The sequence below is a fragment of the Pogona vitticeps genome, chromosome 1, assembly GCF_051106095.1.
Source record: "Pogona vitticeps strain Pit_001003342236 chromosome 1, PviZW2.1, whole genome shotgun sequence".
NCBI classification, from domain to species: Eukaryota; Metazoa; Chordata; class Lepidosauria; order Squamata; family Agamidae; genus Pogona; species Pogona vitticeps.
The window spans coordinates 331,310,228-331,333,633 of NC_135783.1; the positions used below are offsets into that span (position 1 = coordinate 331,310,228).

The 23,406-nt window shown below is 40.2% G+C and overlaps 1 long non-coding RNA gene across 1 annotated transcript; it reads left to right on the forward strand.

Moving 5' to 3' along the window:
* The first annotated feature begins 18,757 nt into the window (after positions 1-18,757).
* LOC144586074 (uncharacterized) lies at positions 18,758-22,700 on the forward strand. The gene is made up of 2 exons (XR_013540797.1): positions 18,758-19,593; positions 22,575-22,700. It is a non-coding gene; the product is annotated as an uncharacterized LOC144586074 (long non-coding RNA).
* The last annotated feature ends 706 nt before the right edge of the window (positions 22,701-23,406 follow it).

Sequence of the window (23,406 nt, forward strand, 5' to 3'; positions counted from 1 at the left end):
GGTAGCCCACAACAGGGAAAATTGGCCCTTGTCGGTCTCCCTCAACAGGTCATCTTGCAGGGTGATCAGTACTGTTTCTGTGCCATGACATGGCCTGAAAGGTCGAGGGCCTCAGTCTCCTCCAGGAGTGGCTCTACAAATCCCCTTCAAACCCATAACAAGTTGGTAGGTTCCACCCCTGCCATTAAAAAGTATGGATTTTATACCTGCGTGCTGTGTGGCTATCAACGTTTTGACTTCAAAGGTTAGCACATGGCCAATGCTTCTTGATTATCACTTCCTACCCCTCTAAATACTGTACATGCTGGAAAGCCAAGACGTCTCTCAAATAAATGCTTCCAGTTTTATAAAAATCTGTCCAGGTGGTATAATGAAGCTCAGGTGCTGGTTGTTAAGAGGAAAGTGTAAGATTACTATATTTGCCAGGAGCTGTTTTGTCCACTGTAATGAGCCTATAATTGAGAACTTCCCCCTCTCTACCCACCCACTCAAGGCTCTCAAGCCAAGTTGCTCCCTTCAGCCATTTCTTACGTTTTCTCACAATCCTAAATCAAATCTTTGCAACCTGTGAACATGATCTAGGAGACACAGGCTTCAATTTCTAGAAAATCTATCTCCTGGCATGGGAGGGAAGGTTAAAGCAAACTCTGAAATTGTCCCTGGGCCATCTGTCCCCTTTATTTACAGAGCTGGCAGCTTCAGTGTAGTTAATTTGCAATCAGTACTGGGGTTTTTTTTTGTTTTGTTTTTTTACTCAGCAGCATTGATCTCACTTGCCAACAGGGTAGACCATGACCACCAGGTGTTCCTTTGGAATTAAGCTATTTTTTCATTCTCTCCAAGGCAGGGAACACTTTCCTTAGAATATTAAGCAGGGTTAGGAAACATTTGGCTCTCTGGATGGCTTAAAATTCAACCCTGAGAAGCCAAGTCACATGGCTGATATTAAGGCATTCTGGGACTTGTAGTCCAACTCTGTATTGTATCTATAGTTGTAATGACTGTACCCCATAGCTTCAGCCAGATATAATTAACTCCACTGTAGCCTCCTTTTCACCTTAGTGATGTAACACTAATCTTTAAGTACTGAATGGTTCTACAGGCTAAATCATACCACTGATGCGTCTATTCAAATGTATAGTTAGACATTCTATATTCTGTACCAGTTGCCCTATAGGACCTCCCTACTTTTTAGATCAAGGACAATCGCCAAAGCTCTGTTGTTGTTACCTACCATCAATTCCCTGCCTAGCAGTGTTGTTTTGTTTGGTTTGGTTTTTGAAGTGAGTTCTTCAAGGAGTGGTTTACCCATGCCATCCGTCCCCTCTGAGTTCCCATGTCCAAGTGGGGTTTTGAATCCATGTCTCCCAAGTTCTAAGCTGACATTCCATCCACAACATCAGCCATTCTCAACCTTTTTTAAAAGCCAAACCCAGAAACACAATATGAAAGAAATATAGGCTGAATCAGGATATTCTGTATTAACAGGCTTAATTCATATGCAAGTGGGAAAGGGCCAAGAAAGTTCAAAAAAAAAATTCACATTTCTCTTTAGTAGAGAAAATGTCTTTTAAAAATGAAGTTGAATGGAGAAGCCAAGAGTATTAGATCTGTCCAGCATTAGGGGAGGGGTGTGTGTTTACTTACAATGCCAGAAATAGAAGCTCAGCTGAAGAATGCTACTGGCCTCCCACACAGTGAAGTGTAAAAACAAATTGACAAGGCCAGACTGGTATCTGAGCTTAAACTCCCACAGGAGTCCTCTCAAAGAGAAAACATTGTCACCCCTAAAACCACTCAAACATGTAGCATAAGACCATAAAAGGGGACATGCTGGATCTGTTCCAGCTTTCTGTTCACACACTGTCCAATCAGTTGCCCATGGAAGTCTGCCAGCAGGACCTGAATATGATAGCTCTTCCCCCACCAATGGATATGTGGGGGTGCACTGCCTTTGAAGTAAGTGTCACATAGAACATCAGACTAGGAACCAGATGACCTGGGTTCAAATCCCTGTTGAGCCATGGAAACTCACTGGGGAATGGGAAAGGTAGAGCACCTCTTGAACATCTCACATACTTCAAAAAACTCTGGCAGGGTTACCCTAAGTTGGAAGCTTCATGACGGCACATAACAACAACAACAACAACAACAACAACAACTGCCTGGTGCTAGAGGGGCTATAGCCATCCTGAGCAGTAGCCACCGATGGCTCTACCACCCATGAATGTGTCTGATCCCTTTTAAAAGCTCATTCTCCACATTATAGAGAAAGTCTTCTCATAACACCGGAACCTAGAATCATGCACTCATGTTGAATGGTGGGAGATCCAAGAAAGTTATGAGGAAGTACTTCTTCGCACATCGTGAATTAAATTGTAGAATCCACTACCACAAGTTTTAGTGATGGCTGCCAATTTGGAGAGTTTTCAAAAGGAATTGACTACTGTACCTCCTTCAAGTTTTTCTTCACATTTTTTTCTAAGCAGAAGAGCCCCAGACTTAACTTTTCCTCATAAACTAGAACCCATCCTGGATGGTGATGCTTCTTTACCTGCGGTGGTAGGTCAGCATTTGCTTGCAAACAAATATCCAGTTTAAATGATCTACTTGCTAAAAACAGCTGTCTACACAGCTAAGGTATGGGTAGAAACCTTCTTCATTCCAAGGCTCGTACTATGTTCACTTCATGGGTTGCACTTGCAAACAACCTATGCTGCCAAAAATTGGTACTTCTCACACAGTGTTATCTCCCTAAGGTTCATAATAATCCTGAAATGTCTTTAAAGTTTCTTCAGTGATTTTGAAACAGTATTTATTCTGTCTGTTAAGAAAAACTCCTCATCTTTTACTGACCTGGTATAGAGGCTGGCGGCAGCTCTCACAATTTCTTAATAAGCCGACAGAATTGATGCAACCAAACACATTTGGAAGGGTGTCATCTCCTGCTATTTTATTGCTTATTGGACTCTCATGGCATGATGAAATCTGGAGATAAAAGGTGGACATTGCTGCCACCCCACCAAGAAATGCTCAACACATTTCATTCTATCTGTTACTCCCTGTTATTTAATACTTGCTATTGGGCGTAATATTACCTGTTCAACTAGAGTTTTACTTAGATTGTGACTGTTAAGCTTGGCTATCTTCCAGTTGGGAGTTTTGTTTTGCTGCACTGAGTGTTTACAACTCTGGGACTGTGCCCAATAGCACCTTAAGAAAATTAAACAGGTGAGTCATGTCTAGAAGTCTATAACTGATTATTACTGCAAGAACAGACCTTTTGTCATACTAAGGTTTTAACAAAGAATTATTTGGGCCCTGGTGACAGTTGGAAACTATGGAGATAGAGGAAAATGGAAAGACCCAGGAATTTACAGAAAAATGACAATGCACTGCTACCAAATATCAAACATAGAAGACAGGATAAATATTTTTCACCATCTGCATACAAACTTAGTTCTGGAGAACTCATTATACCAACCAAAAATCTATTTAACCCACTATATCTTGCAATAGATTTACAGACTCCAATTGCTGCTTAGGGACCTGACAAGATAAGATCAGCAAGACTTATAGGGACCCTTTCCAGGGTTTTCCAGGTAGAGAATACTCAGAAGTGGTTTACCATTCCCTTCTTCTAGGGACGCCCTGAGACTGTGCAGCTTGTCCAAGGTCACACATGCTGGCTCCACTCATATGGGGCACAGTGGGGAATTGAACCCCCAACATCTAGCTCTGCAGCCAGTTATCTAAATCAATGAGCTGTAAGAAGAGTAATTCAGAGCCCTATAACAATATAAAAGCAGAGAAAGATCCCATGCAAATGAATAACCTGAGACTGCAGCCATATAATATTATTGTTCATATATACTCTTACAGAATTTTGATTCCCAACTCAGGATCTATATTTGGGTTTAACCACCACCTGAAGTAAATGTTGGGCTCTGTGTTAGGCAATATAGATCCAAAATAAGTGAAGAGGATTTCTAAAAATGCACAATACCTGAGAACTCGCCTGACATTTAACACCCAAAGGTTTCGTTCCATAATGGGGAAAATGAAAACATACTGTACTTAGAGCTGCTAAAGTATGGAGAGGGAAAAGATTATGGTACAAATTTGGTTGCTACCTCTGTCCTCGTATCGACTCCAAAACCACCATTACAGAACCTAGTGGCACAATCACCCACTGCATCAGAGGCTCATTCATTTTCTCATCTTCCCATGTAATGCGTGCCGTTTTAGCGATGCCCTTCTGCATTTTACACAGCACAAAGAGGGTTTTGTCCATGGAAAAGAATAAACCGGCCCAAACCTAGCATCAGAAAAGGCAGCCTTTAAAATGACAGTTTAAAAACTTAAAAACTCTTTAAAGAAGAATAAAACTGATTCAACAGAAACACTCTTCCATTTTGTGATGAAGTTTTAAATTTTAATGTCTTCGTGTGAGGAGAGCCACAAGACAGTTAAGGAACAAAAAGAAGAAAAGAAACCCAAAATACCGAAAACAAAAACCCCAGACCCTGTAAATTACATGTATTTTAACACAAAACATTTTGAAAGATCATTTTTGTCCTTGTTTTACTTATTCCGTAACTAGGCGAAGACGATTCAGACACAAGTTCCCTTCACTTCAAAAGCTTGCCTTTGTTGGGGGTGGGTCCGATTACCATATGCTGTATTGTTTTCAGACATCCCCCAAGACACAACTCAAACTCCCACATATGCCACCAGACCCTTTTGCCTAATGTGTCCTGCATGCCATCTCAAGGATACACCCTCAGTTTCTCATTATACTAAGTAAACCCAAAGGAATCCATCACGGAGCTCATGCATTCGCTCATGTTTGCTGCACTAGCTCCTATGCATTAGCTTGTTTATTTATAGAGCTCCAGCATTGTACCCAAGCAATTAAATTTGTACTAGTCATATTTGTTTCAAATGGTTGAGTGGAAAACCCCGAGGCTTTTGAAGACATCCTGGAAATTCTGAAATGTGTTGAGCACAAGGAAGCCCCTTCAGCTCTTTGAAACTTGTTTTTGTTCAGGTATTCAATATGGCATTAGTTCTGGTATATGAACCCCCATATATATAAACCTTCAGTTTTAAGAAAGAAAGAACCCCCTTCCCTGAGGATCACATTATTATGTATTAGTTATACTTACAACCCATATTTGTTCCAGCGAGCTCAAGACAAGGCATGGGGCTTTTCTCTGTCATTTATTCTCACAATGCTGTGAGCTGGGTGAGGCTACGAGGGAGTCACTGATCCAAGGTCACCTTCATGACTCAACATGGGTGCAGAAGCAAGATTTCCCATGTCCTACTTTAACTCACAAGGATGTCATACAAAGACTGTGAGGAAATTGGATGGGATATGTTGTTCCTCTCCAGTCTTTTACAGGGGGTGTTTATCTGCATGAGAAAGAAAATGGATTTTGCCCTGCTCCAGACCACTTCAAATAGGGACGTGGTGCTGCTGCGGGCTAATCCACAGAAGCCTTTGTGTGCTGCAGGGTCAGAAGACCAGCAGTCGTAAGATCAAATCCACGCGATGGAGTGAGCTCCCGTCGCTTTGTCCCAGCTCCCGCCAACCTAGCGGTTCAAAAGCATGCAAATGCAAGTAGATAAATAGGGACCACCTTGGTGGGAAGGTAACAGCATTCCGTGTCTAAGTCGCACCGGCCATGTGACCACGGAAGATTGTCTTCAGACAAAACGCTGGCTCTATGGCTTGGAAACGGGGATGAGCACCGCCCCCTAGAGTCGAACACGACTGGACAAATATTGTCAAGAGGAACCTTTACCTTTACCTTTTAGACCACTTCAAGGATGTGCCAGGCAGAATCTAAACACTGCATTCCATCCCTAATTGCTTGTCAGCAGAGGCTCTCATGAAAACTGAAAGGATGGGTTGAAAGAAGTTACACTTTGGGGGTGGACTCGAACCTGATTGGAGAACACCACGAAGAGGGGAACGTGGATTTAAGATCTAGCAAGTAGTTAGGTTTCTTAAAATCTTCAAATGCTGATGTTTTTTGGTATAGCTAGATATCCTTTGATCTGTATGCCTGCAGATGATGGATTAGGCCTAGAAACATTTTTGCAGAGGCTTTGACTACATAACAAGAAAATAGTTTGAGTGAAAAATAGTAGCTTTTCTTATTTTATGGAGTTTACTTTTATGTAGAGCTGACTTGATTATCTGAATATGAATTGCTTGATGATTTTGCATTGCTTTGAAGCTGTATCTTTTATATATATATTTTATAATTTTATAATTGTAATAAACGTTTTAATATTTTACCAAGGTGTGATTCTTGGTGGGAAAGGGTGAGTGCCAAAAGAAGGTGCCTTGGCCAGAATACTGTTGTAAGCCACCTAGAGTGGTCAATATGACCAGATAGGCGGGGTATAAATGGAATAAATAACTAAATAACTAACTAACTAACTAACTAACTAACTAACTAAATAAATAAATAAATAAATAAATAAATAAATAAATACTATGCTTGCTAATTCTGTTATTTGGGTGATCTACCTTGTCTGGTTGATGTGCTAGTCAAAACCAGGAGAGTTTCTGTCCCAGGAAAAGGTGACAAGTAAAAAGCTAGGTTCAGAAGTTCACCCATAGTTGCTGATTTATGCACCCACTAGGTTTTACCCAGCCTGGTTTCAGAGGATGGTGGAAGGTAGTAACTAGAGTGGCTCCTTGGCCTAGTGGAATATCCTTTAGGGGGAATTCCTTACACCAACATTCTCTCCATAATAATACTGCTGAAAACTTATATCCATGGGTTCTTGTATTTGCAAAATACCAGCTGGGGCACAAGGAGAATGACTCCACACTATATTCAGATGATATTTACTGGTGCTCAGTTCAAGCCCACTGTAGCTGTTTCACAGAGAGCATATGTGTAAGCCTCAGCCATTGGGAAGACCTGTGTTTGCTCACCAGAAAGCCAACTGTTTGTTAGCTTTCTGTTGTGTGGGTGTTTAGGAACAGGTTGCTGTCCAAGCTGTTCAATGCTGGAGGCTGGCTGACTGTAGCAGCACGACCTTCACCAACTTTTTCAGAAGACCAAGGCCTGGAGGATACATACAGATCCTTTCCAACCAATTATCTGTCAACACCACCCACACACTTATACAGAGTCAGAACCATCACATGCTTTCATCCTCTCTCCTTTCCCCCTACATAATCTTTCTTTTCTTCTTCTTTCCTGACAGAATTCTTACAATAACAAGGAAAAAGTCCACCACATTCTGCTGTTATGTAATTACCAGCAGCAACAACGTGGTGCTAGTGACTTTCAGCCTAATATTTTTCCTTTAAAACATTGTATTTCCATATTAGCCAGTTAGACCCATCTTGCAATAAGCTCAAAGTGGCACGCACAAATCCTTCCCCTCTCGCTTATGCTCACAAGAGAAGCCAGGCCGAGACAGACCATTTCAGTGGATTTCATGGCTCCATAAGGACTAAAACCGAGATCTCTGAGTTCCAAATCTAGTAGTGCTACCACTACACCACACTGGCTATTGAGCCTCTCTTTGACTTTCTCTTTGAGAATCTTCTTTCAGCTTATAAAGCAAAAAAAAAGTGGTTTGCTGTATCTTGGCTTTCAGATGACAGAAGAAAAGGGACAACTGATATGGTTTATCTAGATCAATGGAGGTTTCTCTGCTCCTTTCCCGTATGTTAATACTTACCAGTTTTCACATGCTTCCAAATGTTCAGTGCAGTTCCTGTGCATCAGCTTATTTATTTGTAGCATATATATATCCTTGCTCTATAGCGGGAAAAGTTCTTATAACAGGTTTACATATCACTAAAAAAAAATACAAGACAGTTTTTGCTCTCAGGCTTATACTAAAAAAAAAAGAGAGAGAGAGAGAGAGAGAGAGAGAGACTGACACAAAAAGAAAAAGAGATAGGGAAAGAAAAGAAAAACAGGAAAAACTCAGTCTCTGGCTCTTATTGTCATGAAGCTCTTCAGCCTGATGGAATGGTTACAGGGCAGGCTATATCAAGCTATAATCTTTACAAGTCTTGCAATTGAAAACAATGTTGTTACCCAAAGAGAACCAACCTCGTTGTGCCATATGCTCAAGTAATCTGTGTCGAACCAAAACATAATGGGAATCTATTTTATTCGGTATGCATTTATTTTAGCGTGAATCTTTGGTCTGAAATTTTTATCCCACTTTTCTAACAGAGATTCAAAGCAGCTTGACAATAACAAGTGCAAATATCAGTTCCTCTTAACATTGAAACCCTGTCCACTTTCATATTGATGATCAAGGTGTATTCTTTTATCTTCCTCAGACATTTCTCACTTCAGTAACACTTCCTCACACTTTCACTTGCTATTTTTTTCTTTTTGAGTGTCTTCAAAACCAGGTCCCTTTAGGCAGTTGCAAGCAGCGCTACCTGTTACTTGAGACTAACTTGTCCAAATTCTAAGCTCCATTCATTTCACTGGAATTTAATTTGACATAAATATCTTTAGAGACAGGCAATATGGTGTAGTGAACAGGATGTTGAACTAGGACTCAGAAAACCCTGGGTTCAAATCCCCACTAGGTCATGAAAAATCACACGTTGTTCAGGGAGTACAACCACTCCCTGAACAACCCACATACCTTGAAAATGATGTTAGAGTTTACAGCACACAACAATAACAAGTCTCCTGTTAGTATCTCCTTAGCTCTCCATTTTTCAAAGATTATGCTGCAGTGCCTCTGTAGTTTTAGCCTTCCCTAGCACACCAACGTTTTGGACAACAGCTCCCATCATCTGGTAGACATGGCCAGTGCTCAGGGAAAATGGGAACGGTAGATCAAAACTCTGGGAAGTGCCCAGTTGTACAAGTCTACAGCTGTGGTCTTTCCACAATACAAGGATGTCTGAATGTTATGTAAAAAGCTAGAATAAATTGGGCAGCATATGTTCAGAATATATGCAGTATTAAAGAAGTCATGCCTGGGATACTTTAAATCAGAGGTGAAATTACTGTTGAATCAGAGTTCCCTTTTTCCCCCCTGATGAAACCTGATTTTTTAATATAGATATTTATAAAATTTTATCTAACGTTAAGGTTGATTGCTTTCCTTTGATGCAAATGTCAATACATTGGGGCAGCAGGCAACATCTCAATGATTAGTCTCAAAGAAAATAGCAACAGAACTCCTGAGTAATTTTCAGCTTGAATAGTCACTACAAAAATTGCTCCAAATGGGGAATAAATAAGAGCTCTTTGGATTCCCTCTGAATACAAACTTTAGTGCTCTGTCATATTTCCAATGCTGAGAATTACACTGAAAATAGGATAGCAGAAGAACAAATAAAACTACTGTTTTGGGAATGTGGTTTTTTTTTTTTTAAAGCTTGTGTAGTTAATTGGTCTATTAAATCCCTCTATTCCACTAGTAATCTCAGCAGTTCAAGACAGAGCAGATCTTGGACTACTTTTATAATACAATTATTTATTAGTATAGTTCTAAAGCCCAAACAGATCTCCTGTTAAGGAAATTCCCATAATTATAAAAGTAATTAAATGTTACAGTTATATTGTAAAAAGAGCAATGTTGCCCCTAGTTATGTTACAGTTGCAATGTCATTGTTATATTTTAGTCATTTGGAAAAGAAATTAGGCACAAGTAACTTGTTGTTGTTTAGTCAGTAAGTCATGTCCAACTCTTCATGACCCCATGGACCAGAGCATGCCAGGCCCTCCTGTCTTCCACTGCCTCCCAGAGTTGGGTCAAATTCATGTTGGTTGCTTCGATGACACTGTCCAACCATCTTGTCCTCTGTTGTCCCCTTCTCCTCATAACTAATTGCTTCCAGACTTTGAGCCAAAGACTTCCTCATGGGATAGATCTCTCAGCAGAAGGGGCAGAAAATGATTCCCTTGCTCATCATGATATTTTGTAGTAGATACACCTGTGTATACATTTTGTAAATTATTCCTTCTTCATTCATTCTGGGTTTCCTTTAACACGTTTGAGGCAGTATACAAGACTCTTCCCTTTCTGCCTCCATTTATCCTCACAAGTTCAACATGGGAGATACCTTAGGCTGTGGATAGGCCCCAGATTGTCCTTTGTGAAGTTAGCTGTGGGGTCTATATTTTCTCTTTGGTAGGTTAGCATGAGGAAAAGAGTCTGTTCAAATGTGATCCTGTGGAGACGTTCCACCTCACTCACTGGCCATTCATGTTTGCTTATCCAGGGAGGCTTTTGGAGCTGAATTAGTGATAGTCCTGCTCGGGTGTTAAGTTCATCAGGAGAGGCCTTTCTCTCAGTCCCACCATCTTGACAGGTGCCTTTGGTAGAGACACAGGAGAGGGCTTTCTCTGTGGCTGCTTCCAGACTTTGGAATTCCTTCTGCCTCCTTATACCTCACAAAGGGGCTATTACGTCACACACAATCACTCTTCAGTACCACTGCCACCAACCATTCCCTCAAATGAAGCTTCAGGCCAAAGTATGATTTAAAAATAAAAATAAGATTTATTGAATACAAACAAAAGGAATGGTAAATCACTTGTATGTAAATAATAAATCAATCACTATAATAATATAACAATCACACACACACTCTCACAGACTCTCACTATATAGCACAGATCTTATCTCCACAGAATCTCCTTACCCTAACCGACCCTAACTCTAAAGCCCTATCTCCCTAACCGTCCCTATCTCAAAGCCCTATCTACCTCCCTCACACCATTCACTCCCCTTATATACAACAGCTCCACCCCTTAAGTCCCACCCTCCATCACGCCATTGGTAGGTGACACACAGCTTCAGCAGTGACGGGCAGGTGATGTCATAGCTGTCTGTAACACTTCTCACAAGAGGCCATTCTGACCCCATCTTTGCTGTCCTTCCACAAGCAGGCAAAGACCGTTCTCTTCAGGCAAGCTTTCCCTCTGTAAGATTTCTTGATGATGAAAAGACAAGAGGGAGGGGTCTAGCTTCATAGCCTGGGAGCAGCTGCAGAGAAGGCCCTCTCTCATCTCCTTACCTAACAAGCCTGAGAAGATAGCGGAATGGAGAGAAGGCTGCCCTAGCAGATCTTAAAAGCCAAGAAGGTGCATATGGGGTCCTTTAGAGTAGACAGTCCTGGACCCAAGCTGTCTGCTGTGTATCTGTTGTGCAGTTGACAGATGAATATTTAGTTTTGTTGATGAAGGGCTGAGCAGACGCAGACTGCATATAAGACATATTCATTTAAACATTCTTTGTAAGCCAAAACAGAGGTCCTTTACGGAATATTAAATATCACAGATGAATAAACAAAACTTGAATGACATCCATGTAATTGATTAGGTCTTTCCAGGTAAGGCAAGATTACGCCACAAAATATAACACAAGAACTCTCTCTCTCTCTTTCTCTCTCTTCTCTCTCTCTCTCTCCATCCACCCCCATCTACAGTTTACAGTTACGTATCTGACATATGTAAAACCACGTAAGATCATAAGGATACCTCATGACTCACTAGAACATGTGTTACTCTCCCAGTGAATTCAGTGGAGCTTAAAAGCATTTAAAGGAAGTGCTTCTGATTTTCATGGTGAGATGAAATAATTCAATTTGAACACATCCACATTGACTGAGAACCATCATGGATTTTAGTTATAACATTTTAGCTTATCCCACATTTTCACACTTGCTCCCAGCAACATAGGTTATTATATTTCTTAATTGCAATATCTGTGTGAACTCTTTCTTCCAGCTATCTTTTGCATTTCTATTGCTGTTTTCTACATATCACATTCAGTTGTCATAGTAAAAGCTCACTTTGAGAATCACTAATTTGGACCATTATAAGGAGACATAACTAGTAAGAGTGTGAAAAACACCCAATTAACCTGTGTTTTTTTTTTTAATCTAGAGAAGTTCACACCAGACGTTAGTGATCAAAATAAGAAAACCAAATGCTTATTTGGAAAAATATACATAGTAGCAAATTAATCCTAAAAATATTATTCAGGCATTTATCAGTAAACTTGCTTACATCTAAGCATTGAAAGTCACTGAAACATTTTAAAATATTGTAATGAGTTTTAATAACAATCTATGTACAAGACAATGACTGTGTTATCTTGAGTCAATAATGGACCAGAAAGCTTGGACATGACCTATGGATGGTACCAGCCCCAATATCTGACAAATTCAGATGATCTGTCTTTGTCAAGATGTGAAATTTTGTGTGTATATAGTGCTAAAATGATTAAGAGGGGTATAGAAAAAGCAGCCATGAAAATGAAAGTGATTTGAAAAGTGAGGTTTGGACAATAGTTTAAGAGTAGGTACAAAACAATCAGCCAGGTCTCCAGCCAAGTCTAGGAACAAGGTACATGAATATTGCCCTTGGAAAAGAATTTCATTTGAGGCTGACAGTTCAATGTGGATATTTTTTTTAAAAAAATGAAAGTGTGATGAGACAAATAAAATTTTGCAAAATGTTAACTTGATTGATAGTGGTGTTTCCAAGTCTTATAATGTTCCCCTTCTGTAGCTAATATACTCTGGTTTTACAGTATCTTGTGTACCAGATGCTTTGTTGTATTCTTGCAAGCTTTGCAAATCTTAGTCACAACAATAATGCTTAGCATTATAATGGCATTTTAATGGCTGCAAACATCCTCACATTGTATAAGAACAAAGGCAACAGGGGCGACTGCAATAACTACCCTGGCATCTCTCTTCTCAGCATTGTAGGGAAGCTGCTTGCCCCTGTTGTGCTGAAGAGACTCCAGGTGCTTGCAGACAGAGTGTATCCAGAATCACAGTGTGGATTTCGAACTAATAGATCTACCACTGACTTGATATTTTCCCTCAGACAGTTGCAGGAGAAATGTAGGGAACAATGACAGCCACTCTTTGTGGCCTTCATTGATCTCACAAAGGCCTTCGATTTGGTTAGCAGGGATGGCCTTTTTAAAATACTTGCCAAGATTGGATGTCCACCTCAACTCCTTAACATCATCAGGTCCTTTCATGAGGAAATGAAGGGCACTGTAGTTTTTGATGGCTCAACATCAGATCCCTTTGACATCCGAAGCAGAGTGAAACAGGGCTGTGTCCTTGCGCCGACCCTGTTTGGGATCTTTTTTGCTGTCATGCTGAAGCAGGCCTTTGCAACCGCAACAAAAGGTATCTACCTCCAGGCTAGATCAGACAGAAAGCTCTTTAATTAATCTAGATTAAAGTCCAGCTAAAATGCATGCGGGACTTCCTCTTCGCCAACTCCTGCAGAGTTTTGCAGGATTTAAAGATCTTCCTGCTACCTACCAGCCTTCTCCTGCAAGCCTCTTCAGCTCCTGCATTAATGTTAACATTGTGAAATGTGCCTTTGGAAAGACAGATTTGCCAGGATCATTTGTAGTCTCTTCCTTGGTGGAATTCTTCACAGATTTAAGACATTATTGAGGGAATGTGCTGTTGTCTTGGAGACAGCTGGCTGTGGACTGCTTATGCCTATTTCATCTCCCAGGAACGCTGACACCGGAAAACCTCCAAACCACAGTAGGAACTGAAAGAAAATGCTAGCTACATTGTTTGCTCTCACAGTATCAATATTATATCACACAGCTATAGTAATTTCTCTCCAAGCCTTGTTACTGTAACTTCCATTTATTTCCACAGGACATTGGTTTGTTGGTTCATTTGCAAAATGGGACATGCTGGGTCTTAAAGGACTTTGGAAGCTGAATAACCTGATCAGCAGCCCCACTATCCATTTCCAAGCAGTGCATGTGTGCGATTACTAAACAGGATGGAGAAATTGCTCTGAACACGACCAGAGGTACTTGGTTAGGATTTCTGGAACAACAATTCAAATTTAAGTCTCACTGGACATTGGAATCAATGTGTGCTGCAAAGCTTCTAAGAGTTGGTGTGGACAGGTTCGTCTTCAGCAGGACGTGAACCCTGAGTTTGCACGGGAAGAAGAGGCGGAGGCGGTTCTGAACATTTAACATGAGTCTTTTTATTGTCCAACATACTTAATTCAACAGCTTCAAATAAACTTAACTCTGGTATTTATTTATTTATTTATTTATTTATTTGATTTTTACCCCGCCCCTCTAGACAGCGTCTACTCGGGGCGGCTTACATAGGCTAAAACAAATTAAAAGAACATATAAATAACATATATAATACAATAAATCCGATAACTACGTACTTTCACATCTGGTGTTCTCAAATCACTTCTCACAGAGGGGCCGGTCCAAACCATTCCCGATCGGTCATAGATCTCGGGGGGGGTGCTCCTCACAGCACAAACTGACCCACAGCATGGGTGTCGTGCCCAGTCCCCCTCGTGTTGTGGATGGAGTAAGGAGGGACTGGGACGGAACACCCTCCGTCCCCCACACTGGTTGCGAGGGTACACTACCACAGTCCATTCCAGTGGTTCTAGTTCACCCTCTTTAGTAGGCAAAACTTTAGGGTCTGGCAACAAATGTCCTCCAAGCTGCAGGTTTGGAAAGTCCTTCATCAGACCCGTAACGCTCTTTGGCCCAAGTACTAACTCTGTTTGGACACCTCGACTCTTCCTCTCTGGTTGTCCTCCGTCCGTTAGGATTCTGAAGGTTCTCCTCTTCCTTTATAGCTTCCTCCCAGATAATTAAGTCTAACTCCTTCCCCCTTTTGTCAGCTAGACACACCTCTAGTGACTCTTTACATTCCACCTCCTCCTGACCTATCTCCACTAGTATCCCTTCCACACATCCGCTGCTTTCCTCATGGGTATGTTCGGTAGAGGACGGCACACTAGCCTCCGCTCCTTCACAGTTGATGACCTGTGCCTTCTAATTTCACACATAGTGTGTTGTTTACTTAAAATAGCCTTTCCTAATCTTTTATATATTTTTTCCAACATTGTACAGAAATATAAATATTCAGTCCCTCCTATCAATGTCATATCATTTTGGTACATTGAAATATTTGGTAAGGATTGTTTCATAATGTCTGGACATACATGTGTTCTTCCTTTCTCCTTTCTTCTTCCCCCGTCCTCCTGATAAAGATGACGCTACTTCAAAAAGTAGTCTCATTATAGCTTTAATGCAGTGGCCGGAACTACTTGGTCTCTTGGGAGCACTGCCTGCCTGCTTGCGCATTGACCCAAGGCAGTCTCTCAAGTAAATAACATGGTCTGTAAAATGCTCCTAATTAGATATTTACCACAGGGAAGGGTTTCACTGCTAACAGAACTCTGCTGCAGAGGATTTTAAATGGAAATACAAGATCCATCCTGGCAAATACACAGTCAAAAGGGAAGGACAGATAATACAGATAAATAAGGATAATAATTGCATGTTTTCAAGTTAATTTTGACTTGAGATGAGCCTTTCCAGGGTTTTCCAGATAGAGAATACATAGAAGTGGTTTACCGTTCCTTTCTTCTGGAAATGCTCTGGGATTGTGCAACTTGCCCATGGCTACACAGGCTGGCCTTTCTCCCAGGAGGCACAGAGAACGAATCAAACGCTCAAACTCTGTTTCCTCATCCAAATACCTAAGCCATCAAGCTATCCAGCCAGCTAATAGGCAGATAAAGCCTCATTCAATTATTCCTACTGCCAGAAGATGAGTCTTTCCACAATTCCATACAGAAAGTACCCAAACAGCTAACAAATCTTATAGCAACTCATTCCTTCTCCTGTCCCTTCGCATACAGTATCTGCTGCCTAAGAAACAATTTGTAGTTGGGTTATCAAATTTGTTTTCAAAATATTATGGCTAGGATCTTATAAGGTGAGCACAGAGTAGCAGGACCATCATGTAAGCATTCTTCTTGCTCCTGCAGGCTCCTTGTCATGTGCCCTGTCTCACACACTGCATGTGAGAGGAGTCCAGGCCAGGTATGTGAAAAGCAGCCTGCCAGAGGATCTTATGCAATAAGTATGCTGCTCTACATTCTCTGAATAGGATCATCATCATCATTTGCTGTCAAGTCAATTCTGACTTACGGCAGCTCTTTCCATGGTTTTCTAGGTAGAGAATACTCAGAAGTGGTTTATCATTCCCTTCTTCTGGGGCTGCCTTGGGACTGTGCAGCTTGCCCAAAGCTACACAAGCGGGCTCTTCTCTCTAGAGGCCCAGAGGGGAATCAAAATCAACCTCTGTATCTGCAGCTAGGTACCTAAACCACTGAGCTATCCAGCTAGCTTCTGAACAGGATACAAGCATATGTAAAATGTATCTTTTATGGTTCTTACTTTTTTAAAGCTCTATTTTTGAATGCATAATCATTTACATTTTACCCTTAGAAGTGTGCGCGCGCATGTGCATATGCACATTCATGTGTGTTGATGCACACTCACTCACCCGCAGATTACAGCCACATAAATTATAAAGTTTCCAGTCTAAAACTTGGCAACATTTGTCTATGAATATTGACAGTCTCCAATAGTTTTTTGCCATTTCAATCAGGAAATACTGGCTAGTGTCCCAGAGTTTGGAAAAGTTACTACTTTGGACCACATTTCCCAGAATCCTTGGCCAACATGCTATCTGAGGAACTCCAAGAGTTGTAGTCCAAAGGAGTAACTTTTCCAAGCCCCGCTATAATATTGTTTTAACATTCTACATGTTGCCATTCTGTTTTGGAAGGACAGTTCTTGTGGGTTAGCATCTCAAGCGTCATCCATGGTGCACTAGAATGAGATGGAGTCTGCCTCCACCTCCTTCTGGTGCACCCCAAGAGGAAAAAGTGGGGCACCTGAAGTGTGACATCAATTGCCAGGGATGGGAAGAGAATGCCATAAACACTTCAATGCATTTATAAACTCTTGCGGTCTCATGGCTGGGAACTGAAATTGAAAATCATTTGGTTAGCCAATCTTGGAAAAGAAGAGTGATGCAAATATAATTAGCAAATAAATAAAGAGACCTAGTGTCATATCTGAGGAGGCTCTGGGCAAGGTGATCTCCACATTCAGAAATTGTCTAGCAAGCACCCTCTAGGAATCTTAGTGGGTGGTGAGGGCAGAAGAAACAAGAAGAAACCATTTGCTATAACATTTCCCATCAATGCTGTTGTGGACATCTGAATCAGAGAGACTGAGTGAGAGGCTGATGATATTCACTGCAACTGATGAGTCTTCTGCTTCTCCTGTTAGTTTCAGTCTCATAACATACGTGTGCATGCAAACATGGATGCATGTGTGCATATATACATCCAGCATATCCTCACTATGCCAGATGGTAATGTCAGGTCTGTAAAATAAATACCGTATTTGCTGGCATACAAGACAACTTTTTGGCCCTGAAAAACATGTCCCCAGGTGGGGGGAATGTCTTATACGCTGGGTGCACTTCCAGCAAACCCTCTCTCTCTCCCAGCGAAGTCACTTACCTGGTAGTAAGACCGAGTAGACCAAGCGCCTCCTTCGTAGCCTGGGAACAGCCTGACTCTAGTGCCAAACAGCTGATTGTCGGGAACCAGCAGAGAGGTGGCAGCCATTTTGAGACGCGACCACATGGCTGCTGCCTCTCAAAATGGCTGTCGCCTCTCCAAAATGGCTGCCGCCTCTCTGCTGGTTCCCGACAGTCAGCTGTTTGTCGCGGATGCTGTCCTTCTTCCAGCAAACCCTCGCTCTCTCCCAGTGAAAGGAACCAAAAGCGGCAAAACGAACTCTCCCCATGATGCAGCCAAAGCAGAATCACGCATGTGTAAGAGGTGGTAGTCTTATATGGCAAGCATATAACAAACTCTGCATTTTGAGTGGAAATGTTGGGGGGTCATCTTATACGCCCAGTCGCCTTATACGCCAGCAAATACAGTAAACAGTTCACAAGAATGAAGAAGTATATATTGGGTTTTATCAAAATTAATCTCACATGATCAATATTACCAAATCTGGACCTTTCATGGCCATGTTAGCAAAATGGGAGAGGTAGATGCATGATGTGAGAGCTAGTGTGGCTGAGTGTATATAGTGCTGGATTATAACCCTGGACACCTGGGTTCAGATCTCCACTTGGCCATGGAAACTCTTTCCCTGAATATCTCACCTATCTTGAAAATTCTAATGGAAGGGGGTGGGTGGAGTTGCCTTAATTTGGAAGCAAGTTGGCTGCACACAGCATCAACATAAGCATTGGGTATGACTTGAATGAGTCTTAGAGGAGAGCTGTCAAGAAATGATGTAAGCTAAAGATAACAGCTGACTTTGTACAAGCCTGACCTTTACCACATGAAATTGATCTACAAAGACATGAAGTGACCCTTGTAATCTTTTAAGTGAGGCTTCACCCATCACAAGGAGAACTTTAAAATAGCTTGTCAAATTTAAGAGGTTTACAATGTGTGTTGCCTTAACTAAGAATTCTGAACCAATGCAGAAGAATATACATATATTCAGATCTAACTAGCTATGGCAAATTCAAGTATGCAAACATTCTCTATTATTATTATTATTATTATTATTATTATTATTATTATTATTATTATTATTATTATTATTATTATTATTATTATTATTATTATTATTATTATTATTATTATTATTATTATTATTATTATATTGATGCATATCAAATAACATGTGTCTGTTTGTATTAAATTCCTGTTCCCATCCTAAATTTGGTGACATTTCATGCAAAATGAAGATCCATTCAGTGTCGTCAAGGAGCTCAAGTCAAAGCTCTTCATAAAATAACTGTTAGGATTTTTATTGTTCATTCATTGCCAACATGATTGATAAACTAATCTTTCTGTTATTTTTTTTGAGCGTTTCTTCTCTGAACGATCTCTTTCCTGCCAAAATTTTTACATCATCTTTGTACTTTGCTTTTCATTTTTCACAGTTGATCCACTGCTGTGCCACCAGCATTCAAAAATAACCTTAACAAAGACAAAACAAGTTCATTGTACATGTTGTAAAAACAACAACAATGAAGAGTAGAGAAAATCAAAATCTCACTGGTTCTCACCAATTGTTTTAAGCAAGAGCTTGGACCGAATGTATCTCTGGTTATAGTTTTGCTTAAAATGTGACCAAAACTGGGATGGGGACAAGGATTTCATACATACAGGTATAAGCAGACCATACTGACCTACTTACTCCAAATACTTTATTCTAAGCATGATAAAAGACCGGATCTAGACTAGACAGAAGACTGAACAAAACCACATCAATCAGTCATTTCAGCTGGACTTATGCACGCATATTGCTCTGCCTTGGGTGTCATGCTTTAAACCTCATTGACGTAGGGAGCAAACTGTCTAAATGAACAACTTAAGAATGACTTGGGGGGGGGAGATGCGTTTTTTTCCTTTCATACATTGAGTTGCTTGAGATACCTTTCCCACTAATGAGACTGTATGTGAAGCAAAAGCATTTCTGATCTCAACTGTTGCATTTTGCCCAGTCACTGATGCAAGAAAATATATCTTCCAAGTGCAGCTCAGCTGTAGGTATTTTCCTATATTGCTGACAGATGTGGGTGAGTTCTGTCAGTAAAGAAGGCAAGAGGGAAAAGCACAGAGTAAGTGCTCTTCAGCTTCCCTGGGGAGCAACACAGCAGCATTTCTCCACACGCCTTTCTTGAAATGAGGCTTAGTAAGTAGATTCTATTAAAAATGTTACTGATAGAACTAAGCACATAGTTGGCACAGTAGTTAGTAATAACATAGCTTTTCAGCATGACACCTGGCAAGCGACAAAAGCAAATAAGTTCTGGTATCTACTGTTAGCCAGTTCAGCTGGCTTCTCATACACCTGAGGCTCAAACTACAGTTTCCAAACTGATGCTCATGGGAAATTTCGAGATAATAAGCAAGTGTACAAAATGACTAGCGGTGTACGTGGAAGGGGATGGGTGGAACCACAACTGCACACAAATACACACAGTGTACACATACAATTATAAATTTCATTTATTAGGAGCTTAGAAATAACACAATGCAAAAAAATATTAATTTTGCAACAAATAAGAGAGCAAGCCAACTGATATGTCTTATCTTTTAAAAAAAATACATTCTGAAAGTACTTTCAAACTGTTATTTTAAAAAGAGTAGACACATCTGCTTGTTCTCTTGTTTGGCACAGAAGCAAAAAAATTAGCATTAATCCTAACACATTCTTCCCAAACTCTAACTGATGGCTCTTCTCCTCCACATAACCTGGCAGTAACCCAGTAATATATATCAGGCTAAGGATGAGAGACTGACCCAAGTAAGTCTTATGCCTTGGAAGATCCAGGTTCAGCATTCTAACTACTACACATGCTGACTCTTATATTTTATACTAACAGAACAATCATTAGAATATCTATTCGGATATGAAGTTGATTACATTCAAGAGACTTATCCCTGATAAGTGTGCTTAACATTGGATCTTTAATTACTAAGATGATTCTTGTTAATCAAGAGTAGAGAACCTAACATAAATGTATGATGGTGATGATGATGATGCTTCGAATTACTGATTACAGTTTACAGTATCGAGCCATGAAATACAATATCAGGTAATGCATTCCATCCACTAGCTATGTTAATCTGTTGCAGCAAAGCATATTTTGGCATTTTATAGATATAGATATAGATACAGATATAGTGCTCCAAACATGAAGAGTTATAGGTTATTTGCATGTGGTTAAATAGGTTGTGGTTTAAGTAAGCTCAAGCTACATGTTTTGTTAGTCTAAGTGATAACAGAAATCTCTCTATCTGGACAATCTGGAAAGTGATCCATATCAACAGACTATAGAGTATTCTCAGTGGAGAGTTAGGAGAAGAAAAAATGATAACAGTTGGGAATATGGGAGAAAGGTAGCACGAGAGTAGGTGAGATTGTTGCTGGTAAAAGGTTACTGTAGTTACAGTATACTATTCCTGATGTTGCAAACTATCCTAGAGGGCAGCAGTGGAAAAGAGAAAGCAGGCTTAACCTGGCTGGTTGTTAATAGGGGATTCCATCAGAACCTTGTGCCCATTGCTTAGAGCTGTCAGGATTATTTTGCTGCCCAAACAGAGAAGGGTCTTTATCTGCTTTGCTTTTTACATTGCATTATATATCTGAACTGTACAAATCTGTATATCTATCTCTGTTTAACTAAATCTCTCTCTCTTTTCTCTCTCTCTCCCTTTCCCTTTCTCTCTTCCTCTCTGGCTAACCCCAAAGTGTTGTGGAAAAATTCTTTCTTTCTTTCTTTCTTTCTTTCTTTCTTTCTTTCTTTCTTTCTTTCTTTCTTTCTTTCTTTCTTTCTTTCTCTCTTTCTTTCTTTCTTTCTTTCTTTCTTAGTATTGCACAATTTCAAATTATGTGTGTATGTGAAATATGTGTATAGTTAAAACCAATCAAAATGTTAAAATAATTAGACTATTTTCAACCAGAAGCAGGCTACTTCAATAGTGTTATCTTGACAGTTTGCTAGATCTTCTTCTGTAATTCAGTGGGGCATAAACTGTATGTACATAAATGCTATGTTGATTGTATCTCTCCACACAGAAAATTTGTCCTGTATCCACTAGCAGTAGGGCACTCACCCCTGGATTTTAGCCAGAACTTTACAGGTGCCATCCAAAATGCCAACGTTATTTGAGAGATGGTGCTCTGTAAAGTTCAGACTACAATTACTATGGTTTCACATTAAATATGTATATTTGATAACAAGGGCCTCCAGATTGTAGAGCAGTGGCAGCTGGTGTCCAGTGTGGTTCAGAAACAAGGTACTCCAGAGTAGGTGAGAAACAGAACTAGGACAAAGTCAATATTCATCTGGTGGTGGCAGACAGGCAGAGAAAAATTCACACGTACACACACACAGGGGGGAGGGGAGAAGGGAGAGGGGAAGCCCAATCTGACTAGTACTTTGAGGATTCTGCGGTGCCCCTGATTGGATTTGATAGCACCCCATGGTGCCACAGTTCTCAATTTAGCAACCATTGTACTATTAAGTTGTCTCCAACTTAGGGCATCCCATTGATATAATGATCTCAAAAAGTTCCTTTCATTGATACTCTTGTTCAGGTCTTACTAACTAAAGACCATGGGTGTTTTTCTTGAACAAATCCACCTCATTATACAGTATCTATCTCTTTTTCTACTGCATTAAACTTTTCCTATTATTGTCTCTTCCAGAAACTCTTATACCTGTAATTACCTGAAAATGCAATACGTTAATGCTAGACCTATTGGAAAGAATATGAAACATAAGTAATATAACTTCAGGGGCTTTGCAAGGAAATTCCCATAAACCTTTTAAATTATACAAACATCACATCTTCCGAAAACTGGAATGAGCTTCCTTGACATAGAAGGGTTAAACAAATCACTCTATCCTGCTTCCTAGGTAGAGAGTCATGCTTGATTCCTAGCAACGCAAATGGTTGCTTAAGCAGACCGATAGGTCTAGGGAATTAAAATTTGGAACGTTCCAAAGTTATTCTTCGTCCCTGAGGTGTTCATGATGTAACCACTGTGTTGGGAATCTTTAGCTGATATATGCAAAGTGCTTCGAAATCTGTTATCTGCTTTCGAAGTGTAAAAATGTTATTGGCTTAAACCCTATGCAGGAACATTCTTCTCATTTTTCACAGGTTACTTTGGCAACGTGGAGGTGTTCCACTTACAGACATCTGGTGCTATTTCATCACAGGTTTAAAAAACAGCAACCCAGCTCTCAATTTAAAAAAAAACTGTGCCAGTTATCAAGTAAACTCTGAAGACTCCTAGTATGCTCTAGGAATAAAGGAATGATCCAAATATTTGTGGAAAGTAGGTGTCTCCAGATGAAAGGAATTATTATTTTCTTATACAATTAGATTTAGAATGGTTCTTCCATACATTAGCATTGTTATGTGTATGTCTTTTATATAGCTATATCTATAATATATAATTTAATTCATGACAGAGGAATTGGAAAGGGCAGAAACTGAAATGTTCTGCTATAATAATTAACATTTCTGTTTCACTTGTAACTCTAAGATATACTGCAATCTTTCCTCCATTATCAGTCTGCTTATGTACCAGGTTTAAGGTGTTGGTTCTAACATATGTGTAAAGTCCTTGAAAGATTTGGTGCCTTGCAGTCTGTCTGAACGTCTCCTGTCAAGTTTGATTGCCCATCTGACTAGGTCCTCAGAGACCATGCACCTATGAATATTGACACCTTGAGAGGCCCGGAAAACAACTACCAGAAGCTAGGCTTTCTCTGCTCTGGCACCTTCCTTGTGGAATGTGCTGCCACAGGAATTACACCAGATGCCTTCCCTCCTTGCTTCTAAAAACCACTAAAACCAGAGCTTTTCAAGGAAGCTTTTGGGGAGGATCTCTTCAGTTGATGAAATGTGTGTAGGAGGAGGAAAGATTCTTTGCTACCTGACAGTTTTCTTGCCACCTGTCTTCTTTAATTCTTCTGTTCTTTGTATT